General features: G+C 46.3%; 1 protein-coding gene across 1 annotated transcript in view; it reads left to right on the forward strand.

The window, feature by feature from the left end:
• Positions 1-1,004: 1,004 nt before the first annotated feature.
• The window catches only part of LOC119374712 (transcription factor ATOH8), a 37,747-nt gene continuing 12,398 nt past the window's right edge, over positions 1,005-26,353 (forward strand). The window contains exon 1 of the mRNA XM_037644893.2: positions 1,005-1,564. The gene's annotated coding sequence lies outside the window, so the exon portion shown is untranslated. The remainder of the gene's footprint in view (positions 1,565-26,353) is intronic.

The following is a 26,353-nucleotide window of genomic DNA, read 5'->3' on the forward strand; positions in this document are numbered from 1 at the left end:
AACGCGCTCCAAGACTGTTCCCTGTAACTCCGCTCGCACTCGACCGGAATCCGAAAACTTTTTACGGCAATCGATTCATGAGGCAAATAACACCGGTAGTGAGGTCGTTCGATCCCCCCTAGGAATAGTGTCCCAGGGCCCCTCCAAGGGATCTAACGATGACAAAAAAGTTGTGGTCAAAATCACTGTCGCCACAAATCGCGGCATCGCATAGCACAGGGGCATCGCATAGCACAGTCATGCACGCAACCAACACCCCCCTAACACGCCCCCCCCCCCCCCTCAAATTATTCTAGATCAACCCTTTCCGACTTATAGACAGACATTCATCCACTCCCCACCTCCGTGTTCGGGTAACCCCTCATCCCGAAAAAAAAAAGAAGAAAAATTACATTACGGACAAACCCCAGGCTTTACACGCCAACTGCAGCGTCGGCATGACGGCGAGAAACGCTGTGATACAATTAAACACGGCCCCTTTCCCCTCGACCATACTTTTGATTCAGAAAGAAAAAGAATAAAGACATGCTCTCGCACTTAGCTGCAGCGGCACACGCCGGGAGACTCTTAAAGGCAACATTCGTTCCCACTGCACGGTGCTTCGAGCCTCGCCACACGTAAATGCGGGGAGAAAGAATAAAGGTGAATGGATGAAAGTAACAGCCGTGAAACAACGCAAAGTACAACAAAAAATATGGCCGCAAGTGAGCGCGAACTGCGAGAGGAGTATTAAATAAGAACCAAGAAAAGCGCAGGTAGCCAACATCACGAAAGGAGGAAGAAATCGAGCGGCGAGTGAAGCTCATCGCCTTGTTCTTTTATTTCGATTCGTACTTCCTTCTCTCGCCTACCAACCCTGCATCCCCCCCCCCCCCCATCTCGTTCGTTCCAGCCCCCCACCGGTCGCCCCGCCTTTCCCGTTACGACGTCACGCAGCCGGAGGGCGGCCATTGGCTGACCACCGCCCTCTATAAGACGCAACTACACCGCCACGCGCCGTACGTCGTCAGACGAGCTGCAGACGCCGTCGCGTCGATCGCACTCTCTGCGCGGAAGGAACAGAAAGAAGAGGCGCTCGCGTGTGCCCTCCGCTGCTGCAACGAGCTCCGCACAAACCGGGACTACGCTATTACCGGAGAAGCCGAAGCGGAGGGGGGGAAAGAGATCGCCTCGTTTCGGACGTCCCAAACGCGGAAACGCGGTCCCCCGCGAAGACCCCCCTCGTCCACTTACAACCTGCGCGCGCGTGTGCTCCCCAGTCATCGCTGCAACGTCGGAGCTCCACGTGCGGCTTCGGATATACCGTTTCTCTTGGACTACGCTCCGGTGTTGAGGACGCCTGAGGATTTCCGACGAGCTCAGAGTGGTAACTTTGCTGCAGTTCGTTTGAGGAGGTGGTGAATCTTGGACGGCGGCGTTGGCTGTGTGTGTCCGACTCGTGAACGCCGAAACAGAGGAAGGACTACGGCCTGGATAAAAACGAGAGCTCAAACAAGCGAGCTCTGGAAGTGCGCTTGAACCAACCCCGGCCGCCGTGCTGGAAGCGAAGCAGTGTTCTTCACCGGTGAGTTCGGGTTGGAGCTTGCTTGGAGCATACAATTGTTGCCGCCCGATCATTGTGCGGTTATTGTTGAGATTACGGGTCGATTAAGGCTTTTTTATTGGAACGATCCTTCTATTGTTCAGTGCGCGGTTATGCGTGCATGTCGACACGTATTATTAAAGCGAAGTTTAGGTGCGGAGAGACAGTCTCAACAGCTTGGATCAAGTTTCGTTCTTAGGCGATATGTCGTGTGCGTTGCGGTTTCCGTGGAAAATTTACGCGCCAGTTAAGGTTCTCTTCTCTCTCTCCCTCTTCTTTTTTTAAGCGATTATTTGACGGTTGATTGCGCAGCTTTTCCGTCAACATTTAAACAACCCTGCAATAGATTCAGATCTTTCAGTACAAATTTAGAATAGTCTTTCTCCACACCGTTGAAAAGGAGGAAAATTTACAAGTACAATATTTCTGACAAATACACGTGCTCGTATATAATTAAGAAAGGAGCTTTTCTGTTGCGGGATTCGACCTTAAGTAAGGGAAGCGATAAAGAGCACCACGTCCAAAGTCTCCTCAGACATCGTGGTGCAATACTTAACAATCGGTTACAGTGCGTTATGACACGAACTGTTACGTTTAGTTCAGCACTATATGTACGAGGCCTTGCTATTTTTTTTTTTCCTGAAGAATCCCTACTTTTGGAAGTAATTGCATACGAACCCACTGTGAGTGTAAGAAAACGAAGTCTTCATTCTACAAACTGAGTGATCTCTCGCTATTGTGCAGGGGGGAGAGGGGTTACTAAATGAGGGCAGCTTCTATTTCTGTGTTCTCTATCTCTTGCTGATCGGCAGACGGGAAGGTACACGGCCCCTTATATTTGCATTATATAATATTTAAGCGTTATACATTACACTGTATTAGAGTTTCGTGAAAGGGCCCAGGCCCGACGAGACACACCCCATCCCCTCCTCTGACACTAAGTCCCATATGTTGCCCTGTGTCGTGTTAAACACCGTGGCTCGACGACTCATTGCTTAACCGATTAAACGCCGTGCAGACTGTCACTGTAGCGTAGGTACAAGCAAAGTGTATTTTACCGGTATATCTGTAGGTCGCGTAAGCATTTGTCTATGAACTCCCCAGGATGACTTGCGAACTTCATCGCTCCTTTCAAACAACGTTCGTCAGTTAGTGAGCAGAAGGGAGAAAACTCACAGGCCCGTATATAAGCCGAGTAATCCGATTCGAGGCATCCTGTCTGCATAACATAACAGCGCCGATATTGGTAGCTCTGAGAGAGCTTTATATATTATTGTAAAGGCCATCGGCTTCAAGTTTTGCAGTCAACAATGCACCACGTGTCACGTGTACAGTAGCGGAACTTATATTGCGGGGAAAAAAAAAGGCCCAACTGATCCTCCGTGGAACAGAGGAGGCCGGAGCATTTTGTATTGTGATGATTTCTACGTCAGCTGGTGCCCAAGAAGTAACTAATTTAAAAGTTGAAGGGGAAAGTACTACAATAATATAATGTCGTCAAAACGCCCTTACTGGTTTATAGTGCCCTGTTTTTTTAATAATCAGAATTCATCCGCTGTACTTCTTATGCGGCTGTTAAAATATATATATTAACGCGGTAGCGTTAAAGAGATCATGTCGCAGAAATCACGGTGTCGGCGTCGTTGGTAGCGAGCGAAATATCGAGGTAAATGCAACTAAATAAAAATCTTGGCATTGTGTAGGAATCGAACCAAGGCTCTCTGCGTGGCAGACAGCAGTTTTACCAAAGACTCACGCCAGGGATTAAAGCTGCTTCGAAAAATAGAACCCCATACTGGCATCATGTATACAGTGCGAGGAGTCCCGCTAACACATGTTAATATATTGCGTTGCAGAAGAGTAAAATCGCAACAGGCGTCACACCATGTGAATTGCGCAACGAGTGGGTAGTTAAAAGGTTCATCCTTTACAAAGCGCTCAGGTATAATTATTCATATAGCAACACTATTAAAGAACTGTGCTGCTGCCCGTAGTGCCCTATACGAACGCGTAGTGGGCGCTTCGCTGTTTCTCACAATATGATGAATTATAGCGTAGTGGACACTACACAACTGCGCTTTCTGTACACTCTTAACCGCGTAACCTTTAGTAGAGGCATACATTTTTAAGATTCGTATCTGTCTAATTTAAAGGTTATGCATTACCTTTTAATATGGTAACTTCTACCATATAGGTCACGGTAGTTTTATAAGTCACAGAGAAACCTTTAAAGCAAAAGGTAACTAGCAACCTCTAAAATTGTAACTTTTATTAGAGGTATAGCGTGTTTGTGTCCGTATAGGTATTTGAAAAACTTCTAAACTGAAAGGTTATACAGTAAACCTTCACATGTAACTTTTATGACAAATACAGCAGACCACTGCACGGAATTAACCTTATACAACCTCTGCATGCCTCGTGCAAAACTCTTTCATTAGAGAAAGAACATCACACGGGACATGCAGAAGTTGTGGGTTCATATTCCTTCCATTCAGCAAACTGAATTTTCCTTTCATTCACCTGGAAAATAAAAGTGCCCTTAAAGAAAGACAGGCGTATCGGCTTACCATGCTTTTTAGCTTAGTGGTACACAAATTTTCTAATCAATAAATGTTTATAAAACCTGCGTGTGCATGGTAATTTCTGTGAGAAATATGTGAAATTGTTTGGCATACACAAAGCCGAACAGTTCATGCCGGAGCATAGGCTCTCAGACATTCGTCCGGATGCAAAGCAAATTAAACGAATTAGAGAAACAAAAAGCATGAAGCACTTTATTTAAAATGCAAAAATATACAGTCATTCAGCTATACGTAACTGAAAAGTTTTTCTTGGAAAAATATTTATATGAGAACTTCCAAACATCTGCCCAAATAATATTTGGCAATAAAGTTTGACCAACCAATTGCATATATAGTGATCAGACTTTTTTTTCTTCAAAAGCACCAAGAAACACTTCAATAGGTTTGAAATAAGCCCACGTAGGATAGGTTCTTGAGGTCTTAAAAGTTTTTGGACCATATTTAGGGTCTGCGAAAAAGCAGACGGGTACATGAGGTTTTTCAGATAGTATATGAGAAAGCATATGACGACGGCACGCTCAATGTTCAGTTCCTTCAGGTGAATTATTTCTTCCTTGCTGCCTCCATACACCCAAGCTTGGTCCTTGTATACGTATACATGTGGTGCAGCATTTGTTTATTTCTGTCGGTAGAGCAGCCTGTAATTCGAATCATCAAAGACCCAAAAAAGAGTGTTATATACTAAATGCAGCCATTTGCTAGACATTCAGCATTAGTCCAAGTCTATTTTTCGCACGTCATTTGACACATGAGCACTTATCAGTGCGTCTTTCACGCTTTTTGAATACAGTTAGGCAGAGAAAAAAGAAAATAACATACCTCAATGATCAGTGAGTGCTCTGACGAACCTTGCAAGTGCTTCGAGAGCTCTAAAAATGAAGTCTCCCTTCCTTCCTTCTCTGAGAAAACTTGTGCCGCCTTTTTTAGCCGTTGTTCCGCTTCATCCACAGTGAACCCAAAGCGCAGGTGGAGCTCAGCACAAAGCTATGGCACAAGCAACAAAACAAGAAAAACACTTATTTTCCCTTCACGTGCCTTAAAAAAGTGAATTTGAAACAAGTCATTCGGCTAGACCTATGTTATATTAAACCTTGAGAGTAAAGAAAAATCAATCGGGCCTTGAATACAACGCCACAAGATTAATTTTCCTGTGTGAGTTTACAACTCTACTGTGCACCACTGCTCAGAAACAGATGCTTTACGATGTTTTAAATCAACGCTGATATAAAGTATAAACTTACAGTTTCTTCCACCAAAAAAATAATTTGGCAAGGGGTCTACATGGTGTTGGCAGCAGTCTTGGTATGTGGCTCTCAGAGGTACAAAACCCTTTCGTAGTTGATTGTGGCCCCTTTTAAGCTGTTCGAAGCCAATAACTGGAATACACAAAAATACAGATATGACAAAACCATTAAGGCCCCCATTGACATGGAAGGATAAAGAACATAAACGCCCTTTGGGAGCATTTCGTCTCGTATGAAAATTGAATAAAAATTGCAGCCTACCTGCAACTCTGCCAATGCCACCGCTTTTGTTAGTTCTGGCCTGGATTCCTCCAAGAGAGCAGTAATACTTCTTTTCTGTCGGTGCCGCTGCATTTTTCTTTGCAGAGAAAGCATCCGTATGAAGACACTGTGGAAAAGAGTAGAAGGGAATGAGCATGAAAACATAAAAATATGGTGGAGCCTGTTCAGGATAGAGTAATCTGCACAAAGGGAAATAAAGCTCAGTACATCGCACTCAGAGTTAAAAAATTTCGTCAGAGACTGCACCATTCATAGATCTCATTATGTTAAACTGCTATATCTATCAGTTTCAGCAAGGCCACTAATCTCACGGATTAATAGTTTTAACTGAAGCATTGCTTTGCGATTTTAACCCATTTTATACCACATTCTCTCACCTGACCACTCTATCTAATTTCCTGTTATCTCTTTATTTATATGCCTCCTTAATGGACTTGCACGGGTGTACAAATGCTGACGTCCTTGCCTCGGCAATGCAAATGTAAGGGAGAGGGGTGATGCATATATATTTACAACATAAAACTTTATTAGCAAGATATATCCATAACGACAGTTACAAATCAATCGCGAGAAGTGCAATGGCATCATTACTCTGTATCACATGCTTTAGCAATGTCCTGTGGCTTTCACAGACTGTGACAAGGAAAGAGACTGGTGGCAAAGAGTCCTTCACAGTGGAGCTCTTTCAGATCAAGTTCAGGCCGTCCAGAAGGCCCACGATATGGCGGTAAGGTTAAACCTTACTGCCCCAACGTGGGTCCTCATCATTTTTTATTCCAATTCGGTAGCCTGCTATACTTCGGTGCAGGTAGGGCTTAAACTTTTATTTTTTTTAAGTAATTTTATACCGCCCAACACCACTTTCTGTCCCAACGTGGGAGCCGCCTGCGTCAACTTAGGGTTGATCTTCAGGACCCGAATAAAGTTCATCATACCTAACCAGAGGGGATTATAGCAGCACCCTGAAAGCCTTGGTTGAAAAGAGTTTTCAATTCGGTGATCATGTGAACGCGGTTTTGACAGCTGACGTAACCAGCCATGTTTACACGAAAAGCACTTTGGGTACCGCCTCACTCAATGCTCTTTTAAACCGAAACTTCACTGGGCACCAGAACAGTCTTCCAATTATTAACCATCACACGCTCAAGTAAACGAGCTTTCCGGCCGTGATAAATGGGCCGTTAGCACCAGAAAACACAAGGTGCAAAATTCTTTCCTTTTTTTTCAGTGCCTTTTTAATAATAAATACGCAGGGTTTCACTGCGCACGCCAACCAGTATATGAGCCTGGAGGACGGTACAAGCGGAGCACACGGTCAATCAAATCACACCGAGGTTGAACATGGCTCTGCAAATGCGGACGAGCCCGTTTTAATTCGTGAAAAGGACACGAAGCACCTCATCGATATCCCACTTCTCGCACCACTCAGCATTGATTCATGAGCAGATTAGATGCAATGACACTCCGCAGGTGCGTAGCCACGTGTAGCCGTGTTCCCGAGGCGAGGTACACACAAAAACCACAGCGCAGATTACGAGCCCACGACTGGCCTCATGCCCATATGCCATCTGGCGTACGTGTGCTCAAATAACACCAGCATCAAGGAGCTCACACATGCACGCAGATTCTCCTATACCATATATATGCTTCGGTGCACCGCATTGGAAGCGATTATTTCGCTTTGCAGCCGTAGACTCGGTTGTTAGATGAAGGAACGCACTGGTAAATGCTTATCTACTCATTTCAGCATCGTTCTCCGACTGCGCTCGCGGTAACATGAGAAGAACAAGGTGGTCGTGGAGAGCGCGAGGGGCCACACAAGTGCGCCACCGAGAGAACACATAGCCGCCGTTTCATTCGCGCGCGCCTGAGTGAGGTTTGAATAAGTCCTGGGGCGGACAACGCTTTTAGCACAAACACTACACCGCAAAACGCCACATCAGCCAGAACATGGTACGTAACCCTCCTTACCTAACAACGTTGCGAAAAGATGCTAAGCTCAAACGGGCAGACAAAGCAAGTATTACGTGCTCGCGTGATAAGTCCGTCAATTGCAAGTGAGCACTAATTTTAACAAAATAATGCCACAAAATTTATATCTTAATACTAGATTACCTAACTCTTGTATACGAGAGGCAACAACATTTGTCAGGGCATACAAAAGGGAAAACGCACAACGGCTGCAAAACAAAACTGCTTACCGAGATCAGCAATCCTGTTGTGGGCGCTGGGGCTGTGGTCACAATAGTCGCATCGAACGCGAACCTCGGCATCGTCGACGGCGCACACCACCATATATTGCTTGCAATCGCATTGGAGCTCATTGCACCGGCCACGTAACACGCCACAAATGTCTTTGTGCTTGACGGGCATTTTAAAATCATACCGAGCACGCCGCCACACGCCTACAACGAGCGCGTCACGGTCAGGTGGTGGGATGAGACTATGGTGTAACATAGTTGCTGTATGTGGGCTCCCTGAGAGACTCATGGTGGCGCGAGAGGGCGCTGAGCGCAAGAGAGGTGCTGTAATCGCGAAGCAGACAGCTTCGTGAACAACCTCTGTAGCAGTTATTTCCGTGAGACTTCATATCGCACAATTTCTTTGTGATTGCAGGAGACGAGGTACAGAAGCAGGTACCATACTTTTTTTCTCCTTACCGCGAACGTTGCGGCAGAACACCTCAGAATGACATGGCCCTCTAAGTGTTTCATCGCTCTATACAACCACGTCGCCCACATTGCCGCGCGCCGTGGACGGCGCACTTGCCAGTATTCTAGCACACGCAAGCACCAAACCATTTCAGGGCTGCTTGCGCGCGATTGGAGCAATAGAATTTCCTTTCCCGATCGCCCTCGCCGAATCTGTAACCCTTGCCCCTTGAATGTAAACTCCTAAACGTATACTGCGAAGACTCTATCAGCTCTAAAGGTCACCGTTAAAGGTATACACGAGCCATATACCTTTAAATTTAGATTGTAACCTCTGTGAATCAGCAAGTAAACCTTTAAAACTTGGGAAGACAAAAAACACAAAAATGTCGACCCATGTAACCTATAGGATAAAGGATACATTTTGATAAAGGTATACATAGAGGATACGCGGTTAAGAGTGTAGGAATGCATTCCGCAAAGGTTTCAGACGGCCAATGTTACGCGCACGCACGTTCCTCTTATCCTGGCGGCACCATTTAGGTGTCCACCGAGAATCGAAGCCTGGCGAGCGATTGAGAAGACGACGCAAACGGGGCCCGGTACTCGCACTGTACGCTTGAAGGCGAAGCTCAAGCGTCCTCAAGCTTTTTTTAGTCGAAATACGTATTATATCTCGCTGGAATCAAAATCATGCGCAGGGAAAAGTACTGTGGCGACACACTGCGCACAAAGCGGCGCAGCCTCCGCCTAGCTAGCCCGGCGTGACATGGCTGCATGCTACACCACGACTCCAATAAAGGACAGCGTCACTGGAGGCTTACGTCACCGACGGTGGCTATAAAACCAAGCTGCCAAGCTCGGAATTTATCATTCCATCGCTACCCGACTGAGCGCAGCGTCGCTATGCTCGCCCCCGCTGCTGCTACTACGCTAATGAACAGTCGTTGTATTTTATGTTGCATGGGATGCGTCCTTCCATCGACACGGCATCCCGCAGTACAAACAGACGAACAACGCTAAACTATGCATTAAAATATACAAAAGTTATGCAATTGCGCAATACATAATAGAGCATTTGACGAGTAGTAGAAGTATATAGACTGCGAATAATAGTTAACTATGCACTGAGAAATAGAAAACCATTATCATCATCATGATCAGGCTGTCTTACGTCCATTTGGGCGAAGGCCTCTCCCGTGTGCTCCAACTGACCCTGTCCTGCGCGAGCCGATTCAATTTATGCCTCTGGATGTATTAATTTCGTTGCTCCACCTAACCCTTTGCCGTCCACGGCCGCGATTCACATCTTTTGGTATCCATTCGGATGTTCTAACTTCTACCTGACCATTTGTTATCTGTCCTTATGACATGACCTGCACAGGTGCATAGTTCCCGCTTATGTCTACTGTATGTTCTCTGCTCTGCTCTGCAGTCTTCATCTCTCTTACAGTTGCGCCTATCATTTTGCGTTTCACTCACGCTGGGTGTTCCACGTCTCGAGTTTCTCTGATATTCTCCAGGTTTTTGCCCCGTGTGCCAGAACTGACAAAACACACTGGTTCTACACTTTTCGCTTTAGTGACAGCGGTAAGGTACCGATCATGAGTTGAAAAAAAAAAAAGAAACATTCGCATGAAATAAAGTGTTGGTTAACATGAAACTCGCAAGAAGCAACGGCATGCGACTCACCCAACGAAGCAATGGCATGACAGTCATCCATTTCCGCCATTGCTTATAGGCTTTTCTGAAGGTTTCTTAATCCCCTGTTGGATTTCGAATACCATGACGTACGCGTCGCATAAAGAAAAGGAACACGCGAAGCCGCTTTCCGCATATGAGCTCGATTGATAGGCGCGCGCTGTAACTTCGTTATTTTTGTTCTGCGTATACGCATCCTCGCACAACGACGATATACATACGTACAGCCGTCAGCAAGCTTAACTCGAACGCTCCGCAGCGTAACCTGGACTGGTTTGACTGATGCCAGCCGCGAAGCCCTGGGCGCTGTTGCCGAGATAATACCTCGGTTTGCTTGGATTCTATATATGTCGGCATGCATTGGTAACATCTCGGCAACAGAACCCAAAGCTACTCGGCGCTGGCTTCAATCAAACACCGGAACAGACGGACTCTAACGGCGAACATGCGTATCGCTAAAGGTATACGAGCCCGTATACATTTACTTTGAGCATTCCTGTGTGTGTATAAACGATAATATTAATTGCTCGGGATTTACGTTCTCTAACTGCTGTATGATTATGAGAGACGCCGTATAGTGGAGGGCTCCGGAAATTTTGACCACTTGGGGTTCTTTGACATGCACCTAAATCTAAACACATGGGCCTCTAGCATTTTGCCTTCATTGAAATGCAGCCGCCGCGGCCGGCATTCGATGCCGCGACCTTCGAGTCAGCAGTCGAGCACCATAACCACTAGTCCACTGCGGCGTGCGAGCTTGCGTGCGTATATCCAAACGAACATCTGTACAGACACTCGCGTTACTTAAACGAATAAGCTATATATATATAGACACACCGCAGCACACGCTTCTAGCGGTGCGAGCTACAGAAGATGGAGTCGTGCGCGGTGGTCTACAAGGCGACGCCGCACGCGTAAAGAGCTCGGAAGAGGTACGCCGTCCTTGGCCATCGCATCGTGCGCGCCGGCGCGCCGTTGCGAAGGCAGTCGATCATTTTTGCCGCGTCTATTACGCACGACGTCAGAAAGAGAGAACTTCCGAGCGCGCCCGGCAGAAACGGCAGCTGCAAAAAAGTGAAGAGAATGGAGAAATATCGCTGAGAAAACGAAAGAAAAGTATATAGGTTAGGTAGCGTACGTATAGTGGCCCATAAATCATTCCCCGCCTGTAGACTTCCATTTTCTTTTTTTTTTCAGTTTTGTCGTTCCTCCAAAGCCTTCGCGAGAGTCGACCGCAAAGCTTGCGGGACAACGCGCGCGGAAAGGCGAGGAATGCGACGGTAACGGCAGGCGGGCTGGAGTGGTCGTGCTCGAGGGCTAAGCCTAGATTTAGGCTTAGCAATGGAGCAGGTAGAACAACACCGCTAAACATGCCGCAGGGCTTAGGCCTAGAGCGGCGACCCGTTATATATATGTGACGCGCATGCATGCGTCGACTAGGAGTGCAAGGGAGGGAAGGGGAGGGGCGGTAAGAGGGGGGGGGTGCTTTTATGATGTCGGCGTTGTACTACTTTTGCGCGCAATTACACACGACGACGGGATGGAGTACGGAAACGACTTCCGTATCTCTCTATGCGTTTGGAGAATGGCGCAGCGTTACGTCAGCGTGAGATCGTGTACAGGGTGAGGAGGGGAGCCTTGCAGGGGAATGGAATTTTGCCACTATGTACTGCTTCGTAAAGCCGGCGATAACCTATTAAAAACAGACGGGCTCCACTCGCGCAGTCAGCGACAATTTAGGACTACATCGACACGGATGTATGTGTTTAGAAAAAGATCACCGCCCAAGTGCTCCGTGTATACGGACAGTTAAGCAGAGAAGCTGAAACGTGCGGTCGCGGTGTTCATCACTGGTCTAATCGCGACGGTTCGTTAAAGTCTTCCTCAATTATTGGTTACGTCTGTCCAGAAATCTTAATTGGTGTTTTCCGTCGCCCGTCTGTTCCCTTCTTCACTTCAAGTGGACCGGCGGCACAGTATATAGTAGGGTTTACCCAATTTCTGTGGCGCGTGTGTTTTTGCCCGTGGGCGACCTCTTCGTTCTTAGTGGACCAGTGGTGAGTGGTGGAGCTTGCGCCATTTCTCTGGCACATACCAAGGAAGTTTGTAACCTCCTTGTGCGCATACCTGCTAGGAGTTTTTGTGCACATAGGGCGGACGAACTTTGGTTTCGCCCAGCCATACACTGGTTGGCTGTAAAAACGGTGGCTATTTAGAGGCCCTGTAGTACTCGAGCTGCCCATGACGCCCCCTCCCCTCCCCCTTGGCTACGCCCCCTAAGAACACGTGTATGTGTTTAGTAGCTTCAAACAGCCTGACGGTAGAAAATGTGTCTACAGAAGAATATGAATGACAATTGCAAAGGCGTGGATTCAGAAATAAACGTTTCACGATTATGTGTACTGCCTCCTCTAATGTGGGAGAGCGTAAGGCTGTCCCAAATCCACAGCACGAAGAACAACCTGATAAAAAAGCGGGATTCGAACTGACGACGTCGACCGCCGCCAAATTTTGCGCTGCGCGCTAACCAAGCATTGAAATGAACTAAATACATACGCCAATCAATTACGCTTCCTCGTTAGTTAATTTTATCTTACTGGGTCATCAATGTGCCGCTGGCTTTAGAAAGAAGATTTCAGCGGCACTGACAAATTTTACGCCAGATCTTGGCATGGGTGCTTAGGAAAAGAATAAATTTAGTTAAAAGCGACTAATCCTTATTTAACAATGAGCTTGCAGAGTTTATTTTAGCAGAAGAAACGCACTTAACTCTGGAGCGGACTTCAGTTGTCGCAGCGGTGATGAGCAGCAGCAGCACCGGGGGGTTATGACTGCCTTCCTCTTCAGTTCGCCGCAGCACTGCGTTACAGTGAACTAGAAGAGGGTAGTGGGCTCACTGCACGGCATGCTGCGTGCCACCGGCCATAGATTTTCCTAAAATTAACTAGAGGGGACTCTGGCGCTGCGATCGTTCAGCTACCATGGGAATGATGGGTAGTACACAAATTTGCCTAGTCTTCGTGCTTGCGGCTTCAAACGTACTTGTGGCTTTGTTTATTGCTGTGTTTTGGCGTTCGTTTCAGATAAAAGAATAGACCGTTGTGAACTTCGTGACCAGGTTTGATTTGGTGAGCCTAAAAAAGTTAAAGTGGTGAAGTGAAACTGCTGACTTTTGCCGAACTTTGTTGTGCGACAAAGCGGATGCAGGGGACGCACAGCCAAACGGAGCCGAAAGAACGAAGTTTAGACAAATTTATGTACTACCCATCATTCTCATGCTGGCTGAAGCGTCATGCGTTGCAGCTCCCATAGACACTAGCGCCAGAGCTCCCTCTAGTAAGTATTGTAGGAAACTCTATGCCACCGGCAACTGGGGCAGGTGAAGCCGCATGGAGACGCTACATCGATCTCGACGGTCGCGACACCTGGTGCGCAGCGATGCCAGAGGGAAGGAGCGCCGCGAAGGAACGAAGAGTGGTTAAACTGCTGCGCATCAGGTGTCACAACAGTCGAGGTCTATGTAGCGTCTGTGCCCAACGCTTGCATCCAAGGAGACATCGACGGCGTCACGCGTTCGACGCCAGTGAGCGCACTACAGCCAAGTTGACTACCGCACGGCTACTGGACAGTGGGGTGACAACCTTGTAGAAGCTCTATTGTGTTCCTATACTGACGTTTTGCAGTTTCCAAGAGAAGTTGAGCATTGGTTTGCAACTAAATACTGTCATGCAAGATTTCTTGCAAGGGAATAAGGACACCATATATTTAAGCTCAGCTTCTTGAGAAATATTAACTCTTAACGAAGAGAACGGCCGTTGCGCAGAAAGGTCACTCCGCGAAAGGGGTCTTCTAAACGAGCATACCTTTTTTTTTTTTTTCAGAGTGCCATTTTGTATTATAGCGGGCACTTACAAAATTTGGGCAGAATCCAAGTCAGCGGCAACATTGGATGCGTTCCATCTTTGGCGCTGACTTTTATTATATTTTTTCCTCCTTCGCTCGCCTTAATTATGCCTCTAATTACCCTAAGTGTCTGCTATCTCGTAAGATACGCATCGCTAGCTACAAAGTGAGGCATGGGGAGTTTTTTTTTTTTTTTTCGCAGGAATACGGGAACCTGTGTCTGCACTGCGAGGTAATGTGCTTTCCATCGTTTAGCCTTGCAAAAGAGATTCGAAGAAATTGCCTCGTCTAATGAATAGGAAAATAGCCTTAACGACACTTTCCTTAACAGTCACAGTGTTAAGGAAAAGTGGTTTATTTGCATATTCACATATACGGAACATAGCGAACATCCCTGACGCTTTCATTGTGTCCCGAGAAACGGAATAGACGCCACTACGAATTCACGTCCATAAATTTTCGCGGCACCATTGCAAAACAATGATATTCGGCATTTTGTGGGTATTGAGTAAGTGTAGATCGCACCATTACGTAACATTTAAAAACTGCACTGACTCAAATAGTATTCCATTATGTTGGGCGTCTTAATAAGCGATTTATAAGCACTATTTCATATCTTTGAAACGGTGCCGCCGCGTTTCACGACGAAGGAACGCACGAATTATGCGAGAACACAGAAGCCGAGTAATCACTGAACTTTATTTGCATCAGCAAGAGATTCGTATTACCCACACGTGGTTATACGCAAAGATCTCACAAAATAAACGCCTCGTCCAACGCGTTGCCTCAAAAGTTCGCTCACCTTCTCTCGCGTTTGTAAAATTATCAAACGACGTGTTTTTTTCCAAACCCAGTCCTGTTACATGAACTGATAATGTGATGCTGATCCGAATTTCTATAGACTATTATACGGATGTATTTCGGTGGCGCCATATTGGGCTGTTAACTCTGCAGTATTGTATCTTCAACTAAACGAACAGTGCTACGGTGAATGTATATATACATGAAAACGGTTGGGTTGGTGCATTCGATGTTTCCTGATCATATAAATTCGCGTATCAGGATACAAAAATTAGAAAGCGTTTGTTTAACAGCCTAAGATGGCGGTGCCAATATGTCTTACGTAAAACCGTCTTTACTCTGTAACGCTTTCAGATCACGTGACATTTCGACGGAACCTATACGGCACTTTTTGTTGAATGTTTGAGACGAAAGAATGTGTAGTCTACCCTCCATTCGTATGTCCCAAAGACTACTGCTTGTATGCTTATTTCTTGAGTTGGGCGTTCCATCCACTCAAGAGCTAAGGAGCAGTCGGCGCCTTAATTGTGCGCCAACATCTCGTTTTACTTGATATCAACTTAAAAAGATCGAAGCTTAAAGTAGATTTTTGAAAGCCTAAAGAAGAACGTAGTAAAATTTTTCTCTTAGTTTCGCGATGGTCGAGTGGATGACAGCTATATATGCGATCGTATATATTAGCGAACTCCAGCGCGATTTGTTGAAGAGCGCTTTTCTGGCGTTACACATTTGCTCGCGTAACATAAGTACTGAGTGGCACCATGTAATGATGACACGCGTTGGCTCTACGATTTCCGATGCCGCCTGGTGAGGATTAATGTCAACTAAATGATGGCTCACGCTATAGCTGAATAATGGTAAGCGTTGGCTAAAGTTGACTAATGAAGGCTATTAATCCTTATAACCCGGCTTTTGCCTTCTTTCCTACCTTCTTTTGCTCCTCATACAGAAGTTTTGAGCTAAGACCGTAATACCATGGACTACATACAAGCTAACCCGATCTTACTACAGCTTGCTAAGCTATATCCCTTTAACCTCAATCCAGTGACTGAGTTGTTGCTGTATATCGTAGACGTGTAGACAGCGACAGCTCAGGTGAGTCTGCCTGTAATTCTCTTTCGCTGGATGGATGCATGGACGGATGGATGTATGGACGGACGGACGGACGGACGGACGGACGGACGGACGGATGGATGGATGGATGGATGGATGGATGGATGGATGGATGGATGGATGGATGGATGGATGGATGGATGGATGGATGGACGGACGGACGGACGGACGGACGAACGAACGAACGAACGAACGAACGGATGCATGAATGGATGGATGGATGGACGGATGGACGGGTAGATGGGTTGATGGGGCTGTGCCCTTGTTATCGGGCGGCGGCTTACGCGCCCTAGCTGTAACTCATAATGAAGCACTAACTCTATGCAGTGAACGACTAAATTTCATAATGCCTTGAATTTAGCCACTCCAGCAATCGGATAACGTCATCTTGGTTATTTCTACCTGCTCAAAATCTATCTTGCCTCCATTGTGCCTAAACCCCAGTGCCTTGATAATTTCAGCCCCATTGACTTGGACCGTAGGGCGAAGCCTTTTACAGAGAAGTATAAGAAGCATAAGGTGCCCAGCCGTTTCCTCCTGCTCTCCACACGCACCGCACAGTGTATCTGCCCCTTCGTACTTGGATCCCTACGTCTTAGTCCACGATACTCCCGTCCTGGCTTCAAACAACCAAGAGCTAGCCCGATAGATATCTTTAGATTCTTTGGCAATTTCCTGCCTTTCGATGGATCTATCCCCTGTCGGTCTTCCTCGTAACTAATTTACAGATCAGTCACAGAGACTCAATTTTGTTAAAGCCTCGACGAAGGGCATCGTAAAACGATCCACACTGTATAATACCGTATAGTACCTTGCTATCGGGCCCGTCTCGAGATATGACGAAACGGCGAAAGATTATACAGAAAAAAAATAACCGCGAAGGACAGAGACGCGCGACAAATTACATTACGACGGCGGGAGCCAGAAATCAGCTCATACGACACCGTGTGTATATATATATATATATATATAGTCGGTGTGTGAGTGTTGGCCTCGCAATGACTGTCGGTGCGGTGGAGGTCGCCCGGCAGCGGTGTTGTTGCGGCGTCGCTTCATTACCTTTTCAAATTGGCACGGGGTGCGCGTGGTGCGATCCGCCTAGACAAGAAAGTGTCTCCCGTATCATTGAGAACGGCGCATACACGCACCGTTCGCTACAGCAGCGCAGGAAAACGAAATGCATCGACGTCGCGGCTGCTATTGCAACTGCAACGAGCCCTATGATGCCATTTTACCTAGGCCGTTTCAATATGTATATTCTGTGCTGCGCTGCTGCTTGCTTTGTGAGAAGAACGCTTGAGAGCAACGGTATTAAGCCATGAAGCCAAACAGTCCTTAGAGAAGTGTCTTGGGCCTAGATATAGTAGCTGCTTTGGTATTAGTACTTTTCATTACGATTTGTGGCATGGTGCACCAATGATCCAGGGATATAAATGCACGGACGTTGCTTGTAGATACAGTCCTTTTCGCAGTGCGCGGGGATATAGCTACTTCACGTACTCTCCTGTCGACCGGATGATTCTAAAAGATTAATCAAGCTCACAAGAAATGGATGCAACACAAATGAGCTCAGACGTTCCTTGCACAGCGACTGGTGATGCTGACCAGTTACGACACTGTAAATGCTTCTGGTCGGCATTTGCATCTGTTAACTGGATGCAGGGGAAGCGCGAAGGTTGCCGATCCTCTTTTAAAAACATCCGCTTAATCGACGAAAAATTCGTCCCGGTCAGGGATTCGAACACGGACCAAGAGAAATTGGTGGAGCGACCGCCCGCAAGGCGTTGACCCCGGTTCCAATCCCGGACCGGGAACGACAACTTTCGCTTTCGCGACCGGCCTCCCACCTAGCGACATTCCCCGGAACTGATCGATTCGCTAATAATTTCTGTGCACTGGCTCGACGGCAGGCTTGTCGATCGTCGGTGTACGTTCAAGTTTTCAAGTTTATTAACAGAATCACAAAATACAGAGCGTATATGAAGGTATAAAACATTTTCAGAAGAAGGCCCAAAATTAAAAACTTTGGGAGGGCCTCCCATCATAATGGGACAAAGCAACTTTAGTAAGCACAACAATGGTTTGCCTATGCAAGTTTGTATTGACTATACATATACAAATGGAATAAATTAATAACACATACATAGAAACCGGAGCTTCTGCTTCCACTACACTGCACGCTTTTATCTGAGGCAGCGCACGCTGCCGTCGTTTATCTTAACCTTGGACGAGCGCGACCAGCGCCCCCCCCCCCCCCCACCTCCCCGAGCCAGCGGAATGAAGTCGAGACAGAAGACTGCATTGTTTGCTTTTCGACAAGACAGCAGCCAAACGGTGGCTGTATAGCGCAAGGCACCTCAGGATATATGCCGTACATGCGCGTTTAAACCAGCCCGGAGAGTATTAAGCCTTAAGTGTATGCATGTACGCATGTATTGCCTCGCGAAACGGTGTGCAGCTGAAGCGGAGATCGTAAAATCAAGCTCAGATGAGATATTAAGCGCGTGCCGCTTGTTAACGATGCATAACTTAAGGTTCTCAACGGGGAAAAAGGGAGAGAGTGTTCGTGGCATTCCCAGCGCCGCCTTGGAGGACAAAAAGAGCAAAGCCTTAAACGAGCCCCGACATCGTAAAACGGTGGCGTCTTGTATTCGGTAGCCGCAGTACATGATTGCGTGGAGAATCCTTATTACGCGTTTGTACTTGGCTTCTGACTTGTTTGTCGAAGACCCGACCTTCGCGGAGCCATAAACCAATAATCCTGGTTTTTCTCGTGATTTATTTACGACAAATTTGCTCTTGTTATATGTATGTATGTGCCAAATGTTCTGAAATGTTCTGCGGTTTAGCTATTGAACAAGGATTCCATAACTCCTTTTTTTTTCGTCTGTTTTTTGGTATTACGAGCAGACGACGCGGGCCGCTTATTCAGAGTCGTCTGTTGCGTGACGTAGTCGTTTAGACTGACCTGACCCCTCGTGTCAGAAGCGAGGGTTAATTGGTTTCCCAGAATCCCGCTCGTGCAACGTCGTATTTGAATACAGCTGCACTATTGTATCCGCGAATCAAACCGTTCTGTCCTTAATTGGGGTTATGCGTGTGTTTGACTTAGACACGGCTATAGATTTTTCTCGGCTTCGTCTTCTTTTGACTTTTGACCTCTCGGTGGCGCTCCAATGCGCACGAACATTATTCGTGAGTCAATACATAGCGTGCGTATAACCTATACGTGTAGGTTCGGTTAAGTCAGTACTTACGTAAGCCACTTTCTTTCTGCGACTATTGCTTAGACCTATAGAGGCCCCATCGGACTTTGCTCGTGACCTCCAAAATGAAGATTTAGTGGAGGTCAGTACCTATAAACGAACAATTTTATATTTCTTTTTCTTTTACGATGACCAGGGGCCGTACACGAGAACAAGCGCACGCGCACATTGCACGCTCGGAATGTTATGTGCGTGAAATTTGAACGGTTACCCGGGTTTTCTTAATGCCTGCGCGCACAGGGGGCGCATTGAGGTAAACATTAGTTGCGTGAGTTGCGCGATATCTGCATGCATTAATAAAAGAGTAATTAGAAGGTGGCGGCAGCAAAACGTGGCGCAGGCTAGTCCTTGCCTCCTAAATATGTAGGGACATTCAAAAGTTCGACATGCACGGTGTTACATGCCAAAAGGGTGGCACATGCAACCTACGGGGTTTGGTTATCGGAGTTAAAATAACACCGCGAGACTGTAGAAAGGTACTCTCCATAATTCAAAGGGTAATATCGCATAACCTGCATATCTCATACCAGTGGATGGTTCATACAAAGTACAGTCGCGCAACACGTACTATCAATTATGAAAGACGCCATAAGAAAGCTTAAAATGTATGTGGCACATGTCCCTTTTTTGCACCGATAGCACAATCGTCTCTGACTTCAGTCAGATGAATATGTAGACAGACTCAAAAACCTGATCGTCTAAAATAAGAGGTGCTTGATATGATTGATTTTCGTTGCTAAATTTGAGAACATCCTAGAAGTACATTTACAGCGCAAACGCAAAGACGCACCACAAAGAAAGAAACGACACACGTTTATTTCTTTGTGGTGCGTCTTTGCGTTTGCGCTGTAAATGTACTTCTAGGATTATGAACCAACTAGGCCCAAAAGAAGTTTTACTGAAATTTGAGAACAGTTCGAATTTTTTGTTACTGACAAGCTTGACGTAGAGCGGTACAAATTCTGTAGCAATTGTTCAAAATTTCCGAGAAGATAGTTTGCGAGCTACAGCTCAGCTGAGATGGCTGGAAAAAAACAAAAAAACACTTGAAGCGAGACATAATTGAAGTATAATCGTCATACTATCCTGAATTATAATCGAAGTAATCGAAGTATAATTGTCATACTGGTGGTCGCTCGGTCCCGTTACCTTATCCATATCGCAGTAGTTATGAAATTCCAACAAAACCATATCTTTACGTTGTCCAAACATAAACCTCAAACACGAGAAAAGGAGAAAGCCCCCTCATCCTTCAGTAACAACGTAATGGAAACAGGCAATCACTGTGCAAAGGAAACGATAAAGCGGGCGAGTGCAAACGCTCGCGTGCGCATCCGTAGTTACGACTCCTCCTAATGATAACGATGCGCCCGCTTCGCCGGCATGCGTGCAAGAGCGGCGCTGAAATCACGACCGGACCACGCCCACAGTTTCACCCAAACGAGGCGATCGCTTTCCGACTGTGACCTCTCTTCAGAACCAAGGCACGAAATCACGCGCCCCTCCCTACCTCACGCTTCCCCTCCATGTGCTATAGAGGAGCGTAGAACAACGCTCCGGCTGTATACACGAGTCAGCGTTCACTCTCGGCGAAAATGGCATCTCGGTTTCGCCTGAGGCGCCGATCCGTGTAGCGTTTCGCTGTTTCGCTAATTCTGTGCAGCAGAGGTACAAGTATGGGAGAGCTCTGAGGGCCAGCGTGTTCTGTGTTGGGTTGACCCGCATGGTGCACGTATCTTTACCAGATTAGCTTTAAAAAGAAAATGGTAAAAATATAGGGAAGGCATGCAATGTAGTAACGCTTTTTTTCCTCGTAAATTCTAATCCCTCCGTTCATTCCGCGCGTGCGTATGCCTCTATTGTTCTGAAAGTGTTATATAGTATTTTCGTGAACAGTATGAACTGGAACACCGAATACATGTTTATTCAACAATTAATCTAATGTACCGATATAAATGTGACGTATTGAATTGCCGGATATACCTTTCCGCTTGAGCATTTAGTGTTATGAACACCCTTGCGCTTGCCAACTGCGTTTAGCCGCCATGACGTCTAAAATGTCATTTCAGCGTGCCGTCTCATATGGCTCGCGGCTATACGTACCAGAGCCTAGTATCGGACAGTCGTGTTCGTCAAGCTGCGGCGACATATTTGCTGTATGTGTGCCTCCGGATAACTTTGTGCAGCAAACGAAATCTTATTGTGATTGCAAAAGAACGGAACCCTAAACCTACAGCAAGGTCTCTCAAAGATGTATGTGCCTCGATCAGTTTGCTTAACAGTAAAGGCAGACAAATACCGTGCCTTCTAGCCAGCTATTCTACGACACAGTTAAGTAATTGACGCTAACTGATTTGCCCGTATCACACGCACACATTTCCAACTGAGATACATCCCAGCATTGCACTAATCATACTAATAAATAATCATAATGTATACTAATCGGCGCAACGCAGAACTATCCTAATTGACTTGTCGGTGTTTATAATATTGTTATTACATCGCAGTGACTGTTTTCTCCGACAAATAATCGCGCCGCACCGACAAAATCTAAATACAAAATGTTCTAGCGAGCGCACCGCAACAACACCCACTCAAGGTCGCAAAAGGTACTGCCCACCCCCTCGGCAAAGCACGACTTTGAAACCCTCGTTTGGGCTGCGATTGCTACAAGAACAACCACCATATAACACAAACAAGTTAATACAAAAAAAAAACCGAGCGAAATCACTCATCTCTGTGAACATGCCGCAAGTAGCGCCCTCTGTGAGTGGTGCACACACACACACACACACACACACACACACACACACACACACACACACACACACACACACACACACACACACACACACACACACACACACACACACACACACACACACAAAATGGGCGGCGTCAAAAACTAGACAGGGCTGGGAACAGCTTTTTGTTGATTTATTCGCGACGTGTGAGTCACTTAAGGTCCTGGAAGGCATGGTGGTGAATGATACAACATTCGAGGCAACGACCTTTGGCGATGTGTTCGCCAAGTTCGACCGCCGCGACAACACGGGCGTGTCCCGACGCTGATAAGTCTCGTAATTATTCCGTACCTTTTCATGCCCTCCCTCCCCTCCCCCCCCCCCCCTTTTCAAGATAAAGAAACACATAAGAAGCAAAGGCAGAGAGACAGAAAAATACGGATGCACGGGCGAGCCTACGTTGCTTTAAATGTCGAGCACGTTTGTCTAGTCAAGTGTGACGCATCTGATGCTGCATATACGGTGCTGTTTTTCTTACCGCCAATGCTTTCTCATGCCTGTTTAAATGTAGTCGCTTTGGGGATGGATCGACTCCACCTAGTCCGGGCCAGCCCAACTTCTGTCAGTACTCGGTTGCACTGGCGCCGGAGAAGCTTCTGTAGACGCCAGATGGAAATTTGTTGGACATTTGTTTGGACTGTTTATGGCGCTCTATGTAGCTGTGTGTGGACATTTCTATCTCCTTCTTCGTTCTTTAAGTGCTGTCATGTTTGTTTGGTCTAGTGCACAAATTACGGTAGTAAATCAGATGTTGTACCCCCGGGTGTACTTCATACATATTTCCGTTTTTCCAATGTCTCCGTTTTCGTCATCGCGACTATTACAAGCATTACACACGCGTTGTAGCACTGACGCCTGTTTACTAGCAGTCTGCGTTGTTTCATAACTACGATGAAAATTAATGCAGATTGGCAATTATGGCCAATCGACGCGTGTTTGTTGCAGCTGACAGTTTAAGCTCCAGGTAGCTCGTGCGTTCTGCCAAGAGATGGTGCAAACTTCAACCACGCCGAACCTTTGCCCCAATAATGATCACTGGGGGTTCTTTGATAAAATTCAGAATATTTAACGAATCTTAGGCATTGTCTACATCGACGAGACCGTCAGATTCATTCGTTCCCTTTCGCGAACCGTGTGGATCGATCTTTCGAAGGTTGCTGCGAACAAAAACAGCGCGGCTGTATTCGAAGTAAAGATTTCTCAATTGCCAAAGCGTAACTCGTACGATGACTCATCGAAGCGATTATACGCCTGTATGGCGTGGCATGTTCTATAACCGTCGAACGGGCAAACTCAATCGAAGGGCTTCAGGACTGGTTTTGCTTTGAAACGCTTTGCTTGTGAAGCACGCGTCTGAGAACAGAACATGTGCCGCCTTCGGTATATGTTATACGCTGTGTAGAACATCTCTTTTAGGCGACAGTGCCGTAAGCTGGCGTGCCTTGCCGAAGAAAGAGAGGCCCCCGCACACAATGTAGAGTGTACGTGCTTTGTTCTATCAGAGTGAGATGACGCGATGTGCCTCTGTTAACAAATGGTCCGCGAAATACGCTTCGTTGCATTTGCCTCGTATGCATTGTTATTGCGAGACACGCACTCCAACACATTGCATTAGTGTCCAACATTCATTACCCAGCATGTGTCACTATACTAAATTAACATAGCCGGCTTAGACTGAGCCGAACGCCGCTCACGACGATTGCCTGCGTTCGAGTGGGTGCCCTTCACGTCGCAACTGCGATTATAATGCCTTGTGCTAACTTTCCTTCGCGAAACTAGCTTGGCTTCACGTTTGCAGATTTTTTTCCTTTTCATGTTCCTGCTTTATGGTTGTTGTCTCTGTGTAATGTGATTTTGTTTTTGTTTTTTCCTTCCTCATTACAGGATCTCTTCCTATCTTCATTTCCTATTTTCATTTCTTCCTCCTCAAAGAGTAACGAACTTCTGCCTTTTAAATATATCGTTTCTTTCCTTGAATGTGCAGCTAAGACAGTGGTACTTGTGAAAGGGACCAGCTAGTGAAATTCTCTCTCTTATATATATATATATATATATATATATATATATATATATATATATATATATATATACGACAAACCAATTGGTGAACGGAGGCTCCTTTACTATATTACTTACAATTATTAAATATCACAATGTGATGAGTGAATGCCAACATAGGATATACCAGCTGCATTTTTCCATTTGGCCATGCAATGTATAGCACAAAATGGTCGTCTTTATATTATAGTACAAAACATAAGTTTAAGAACCGTTCAGCTTACGACGACGCACACACATCCGATACAGTATACGGTCGTGTCGCATCGACGGCTGCATACCGCATCGACGCGAAAGTTCAGCCCGATCTCATTGCTGTTCGCATATCGCATCCACGCGAACAGTACAGCTCGATTTCTTACCGCAAGGCACGTTAATACACAGTTCACACGCGCCTTCGAGTACTCCACACTCACACCCTCGTATATGCATTGAAGTAAGATGTATGATATTCGGCACTAACCTTTGCGGAAAAAAACACAGCATATCCACGGGGTGAATGATGATGAGTGGGGCGAAGCTCTCGTACGGCAGGATCTTGGCGGCGGCGTCGCGCAGCTTCACGCCCAGTACATCATCAATGACGTGAGATCGGGCCGGTTTATACTAAAGGGTCGATGAGAGTCATGGCGACTTGCAGCTCACTTTAATTTTACATGTACGCTGTGAATTTTTATTGTTTAATCACGCACAGGAGAAATCTCACCAGGCACTACCTTGGAGGTAAACAATGGCTGCTAATGGGGAATGAGAGACAGAAGAAGTCGGCTTTTAGCTAACACTTCTACTTCTACTAACGTTTCCTACTGGAACATGCCAATGGCTGCTAATGGGGAACGAGAGACAGAAGAAGTCGGCTTTTAGTTAAGCGCACGCTGCGAATTTTTTATTGTTCAACAACGCACAGGAGAAATCTCCCACCGGCACCATCTTGGAGCTCAAGATCTGGTACTAGCGTTAAGACTGGTTACTCATTACGACGGGGACAAACGGGTGCCGCTTTAAGGAGCTTCGCTCCTAAAAGATTACGTGCAGTACACCGTACTGTGTGCAATTGCGGCTTTTCCTCATTCAAAAAGGCCTCATTCGCGAACTACTCATAACTACATGGAGCTTAGAACTTGCATGCAGTTCTTTTCACCGACGAATTGCAATGCGGTGCTTTCACTGACTTCGTAGCCAGGCGCCTGCTATACGCGCCGTAAAAACCTGAAATGGTCGTACGGCGTCACATGTTAACTTCGGGAACGTGTGCTTCGCGGCTACGTACTCCTGCAAAGCCTTGGTCGATGCATAAATAGAAATGACTGCCTTCGTAAAGCGTTCCGCGGGGCAGATCAAACACGCATAAATCTGTATGAGGAACGCCTCTCGTGTTACAGCCGCTCCGCTGAGCGCGGCGCGTACTTCTTGTGCAAGTCTGTATAGGTTCCTGGATCGCCCGATGGGCGCGCTAATTAAACATCGTCGTTTTTTTATGACTACGCCGCTCGGAGAGGAAGCAGGTATACAGAGCTTCAAGGTATTTCTAACCTCTAGATAATGTGTTGCAGGATGTGAAGGATGTCGGAAAAAACGTTGCGACGTGGTGATCGTTCTCCTTGATCCCTTATAAACTGGTGGGACCTCATCTACGAAATAGTACCTTGTAGAGTTTGTCGACGCTGCCTTGTGGAACCGTACCAGCGTGGCTTTGAACTGGAGGCCTCGAGGTACATGGTGAATAATATTGAGTAAAGATTTATATATGTATTTCCTTCTGTCCTTTCTCCAGTGGACCTGTGTGATTAATGCTACAGAAGCCAAACGATTCAAGCAATGAAACTTTGTTCAGTATTGGTAGATTATCTTTTATTCGGTTTGATGAAGGGATCACAGAGAACAATGTGTATCTTGCTCTTATAGACTTGCTTTTAGATCATATAATAATATAATTTCGGCTGTTTTTCATGCCAAAACACGACATGATTATGAGGCACGCCGTAGTGGATGGTTCCGGAAATTTCGGTCATCCAGTATTCTTTAAGATTCACTGACGTCGCAATGTACACGGGCCCCCAGCATTACGCCTCCATCGAAATGCGATAAGCATCTCATCACTAAAGAAGGCCACATTGGATGTGTCACGTGTTAATGAAAGTCGCCTTCGCTGTGAAACGTCACCCTTATAACGAGCGTTCCATCATTTCTTAACACGCATAACCAACTAGGGGATTTACGCATACACCTCGAGGCACCAAGGCTGACCTTCGGGTCGCACTGTGCCTCACTTATCGAGAAGGCCAAAAGGAAAGTCCGGTAGCGCACGGGTCGGCCGGGCTAGATCCTTCCACACAGCCCTGCGGCAACGATGACCCAACCATCCA

This window comes from Rhipicephalus sanguineus, chromosome 11 (genome assembly GCF_013339695.2).
Source record: "Rhipicephalus sanguineus isolate Rsan-2018 chromosome 11, BIME_Rsan_1.4, whole genome shotgun sequence".
Classification (NCBI taxonomy): Eukaryota; Metazoa; Arthropoda; class Arachnida; order Ixodida; family Ixodidae; genus Rhipicephalus; species Rhipicephalus sanguineus.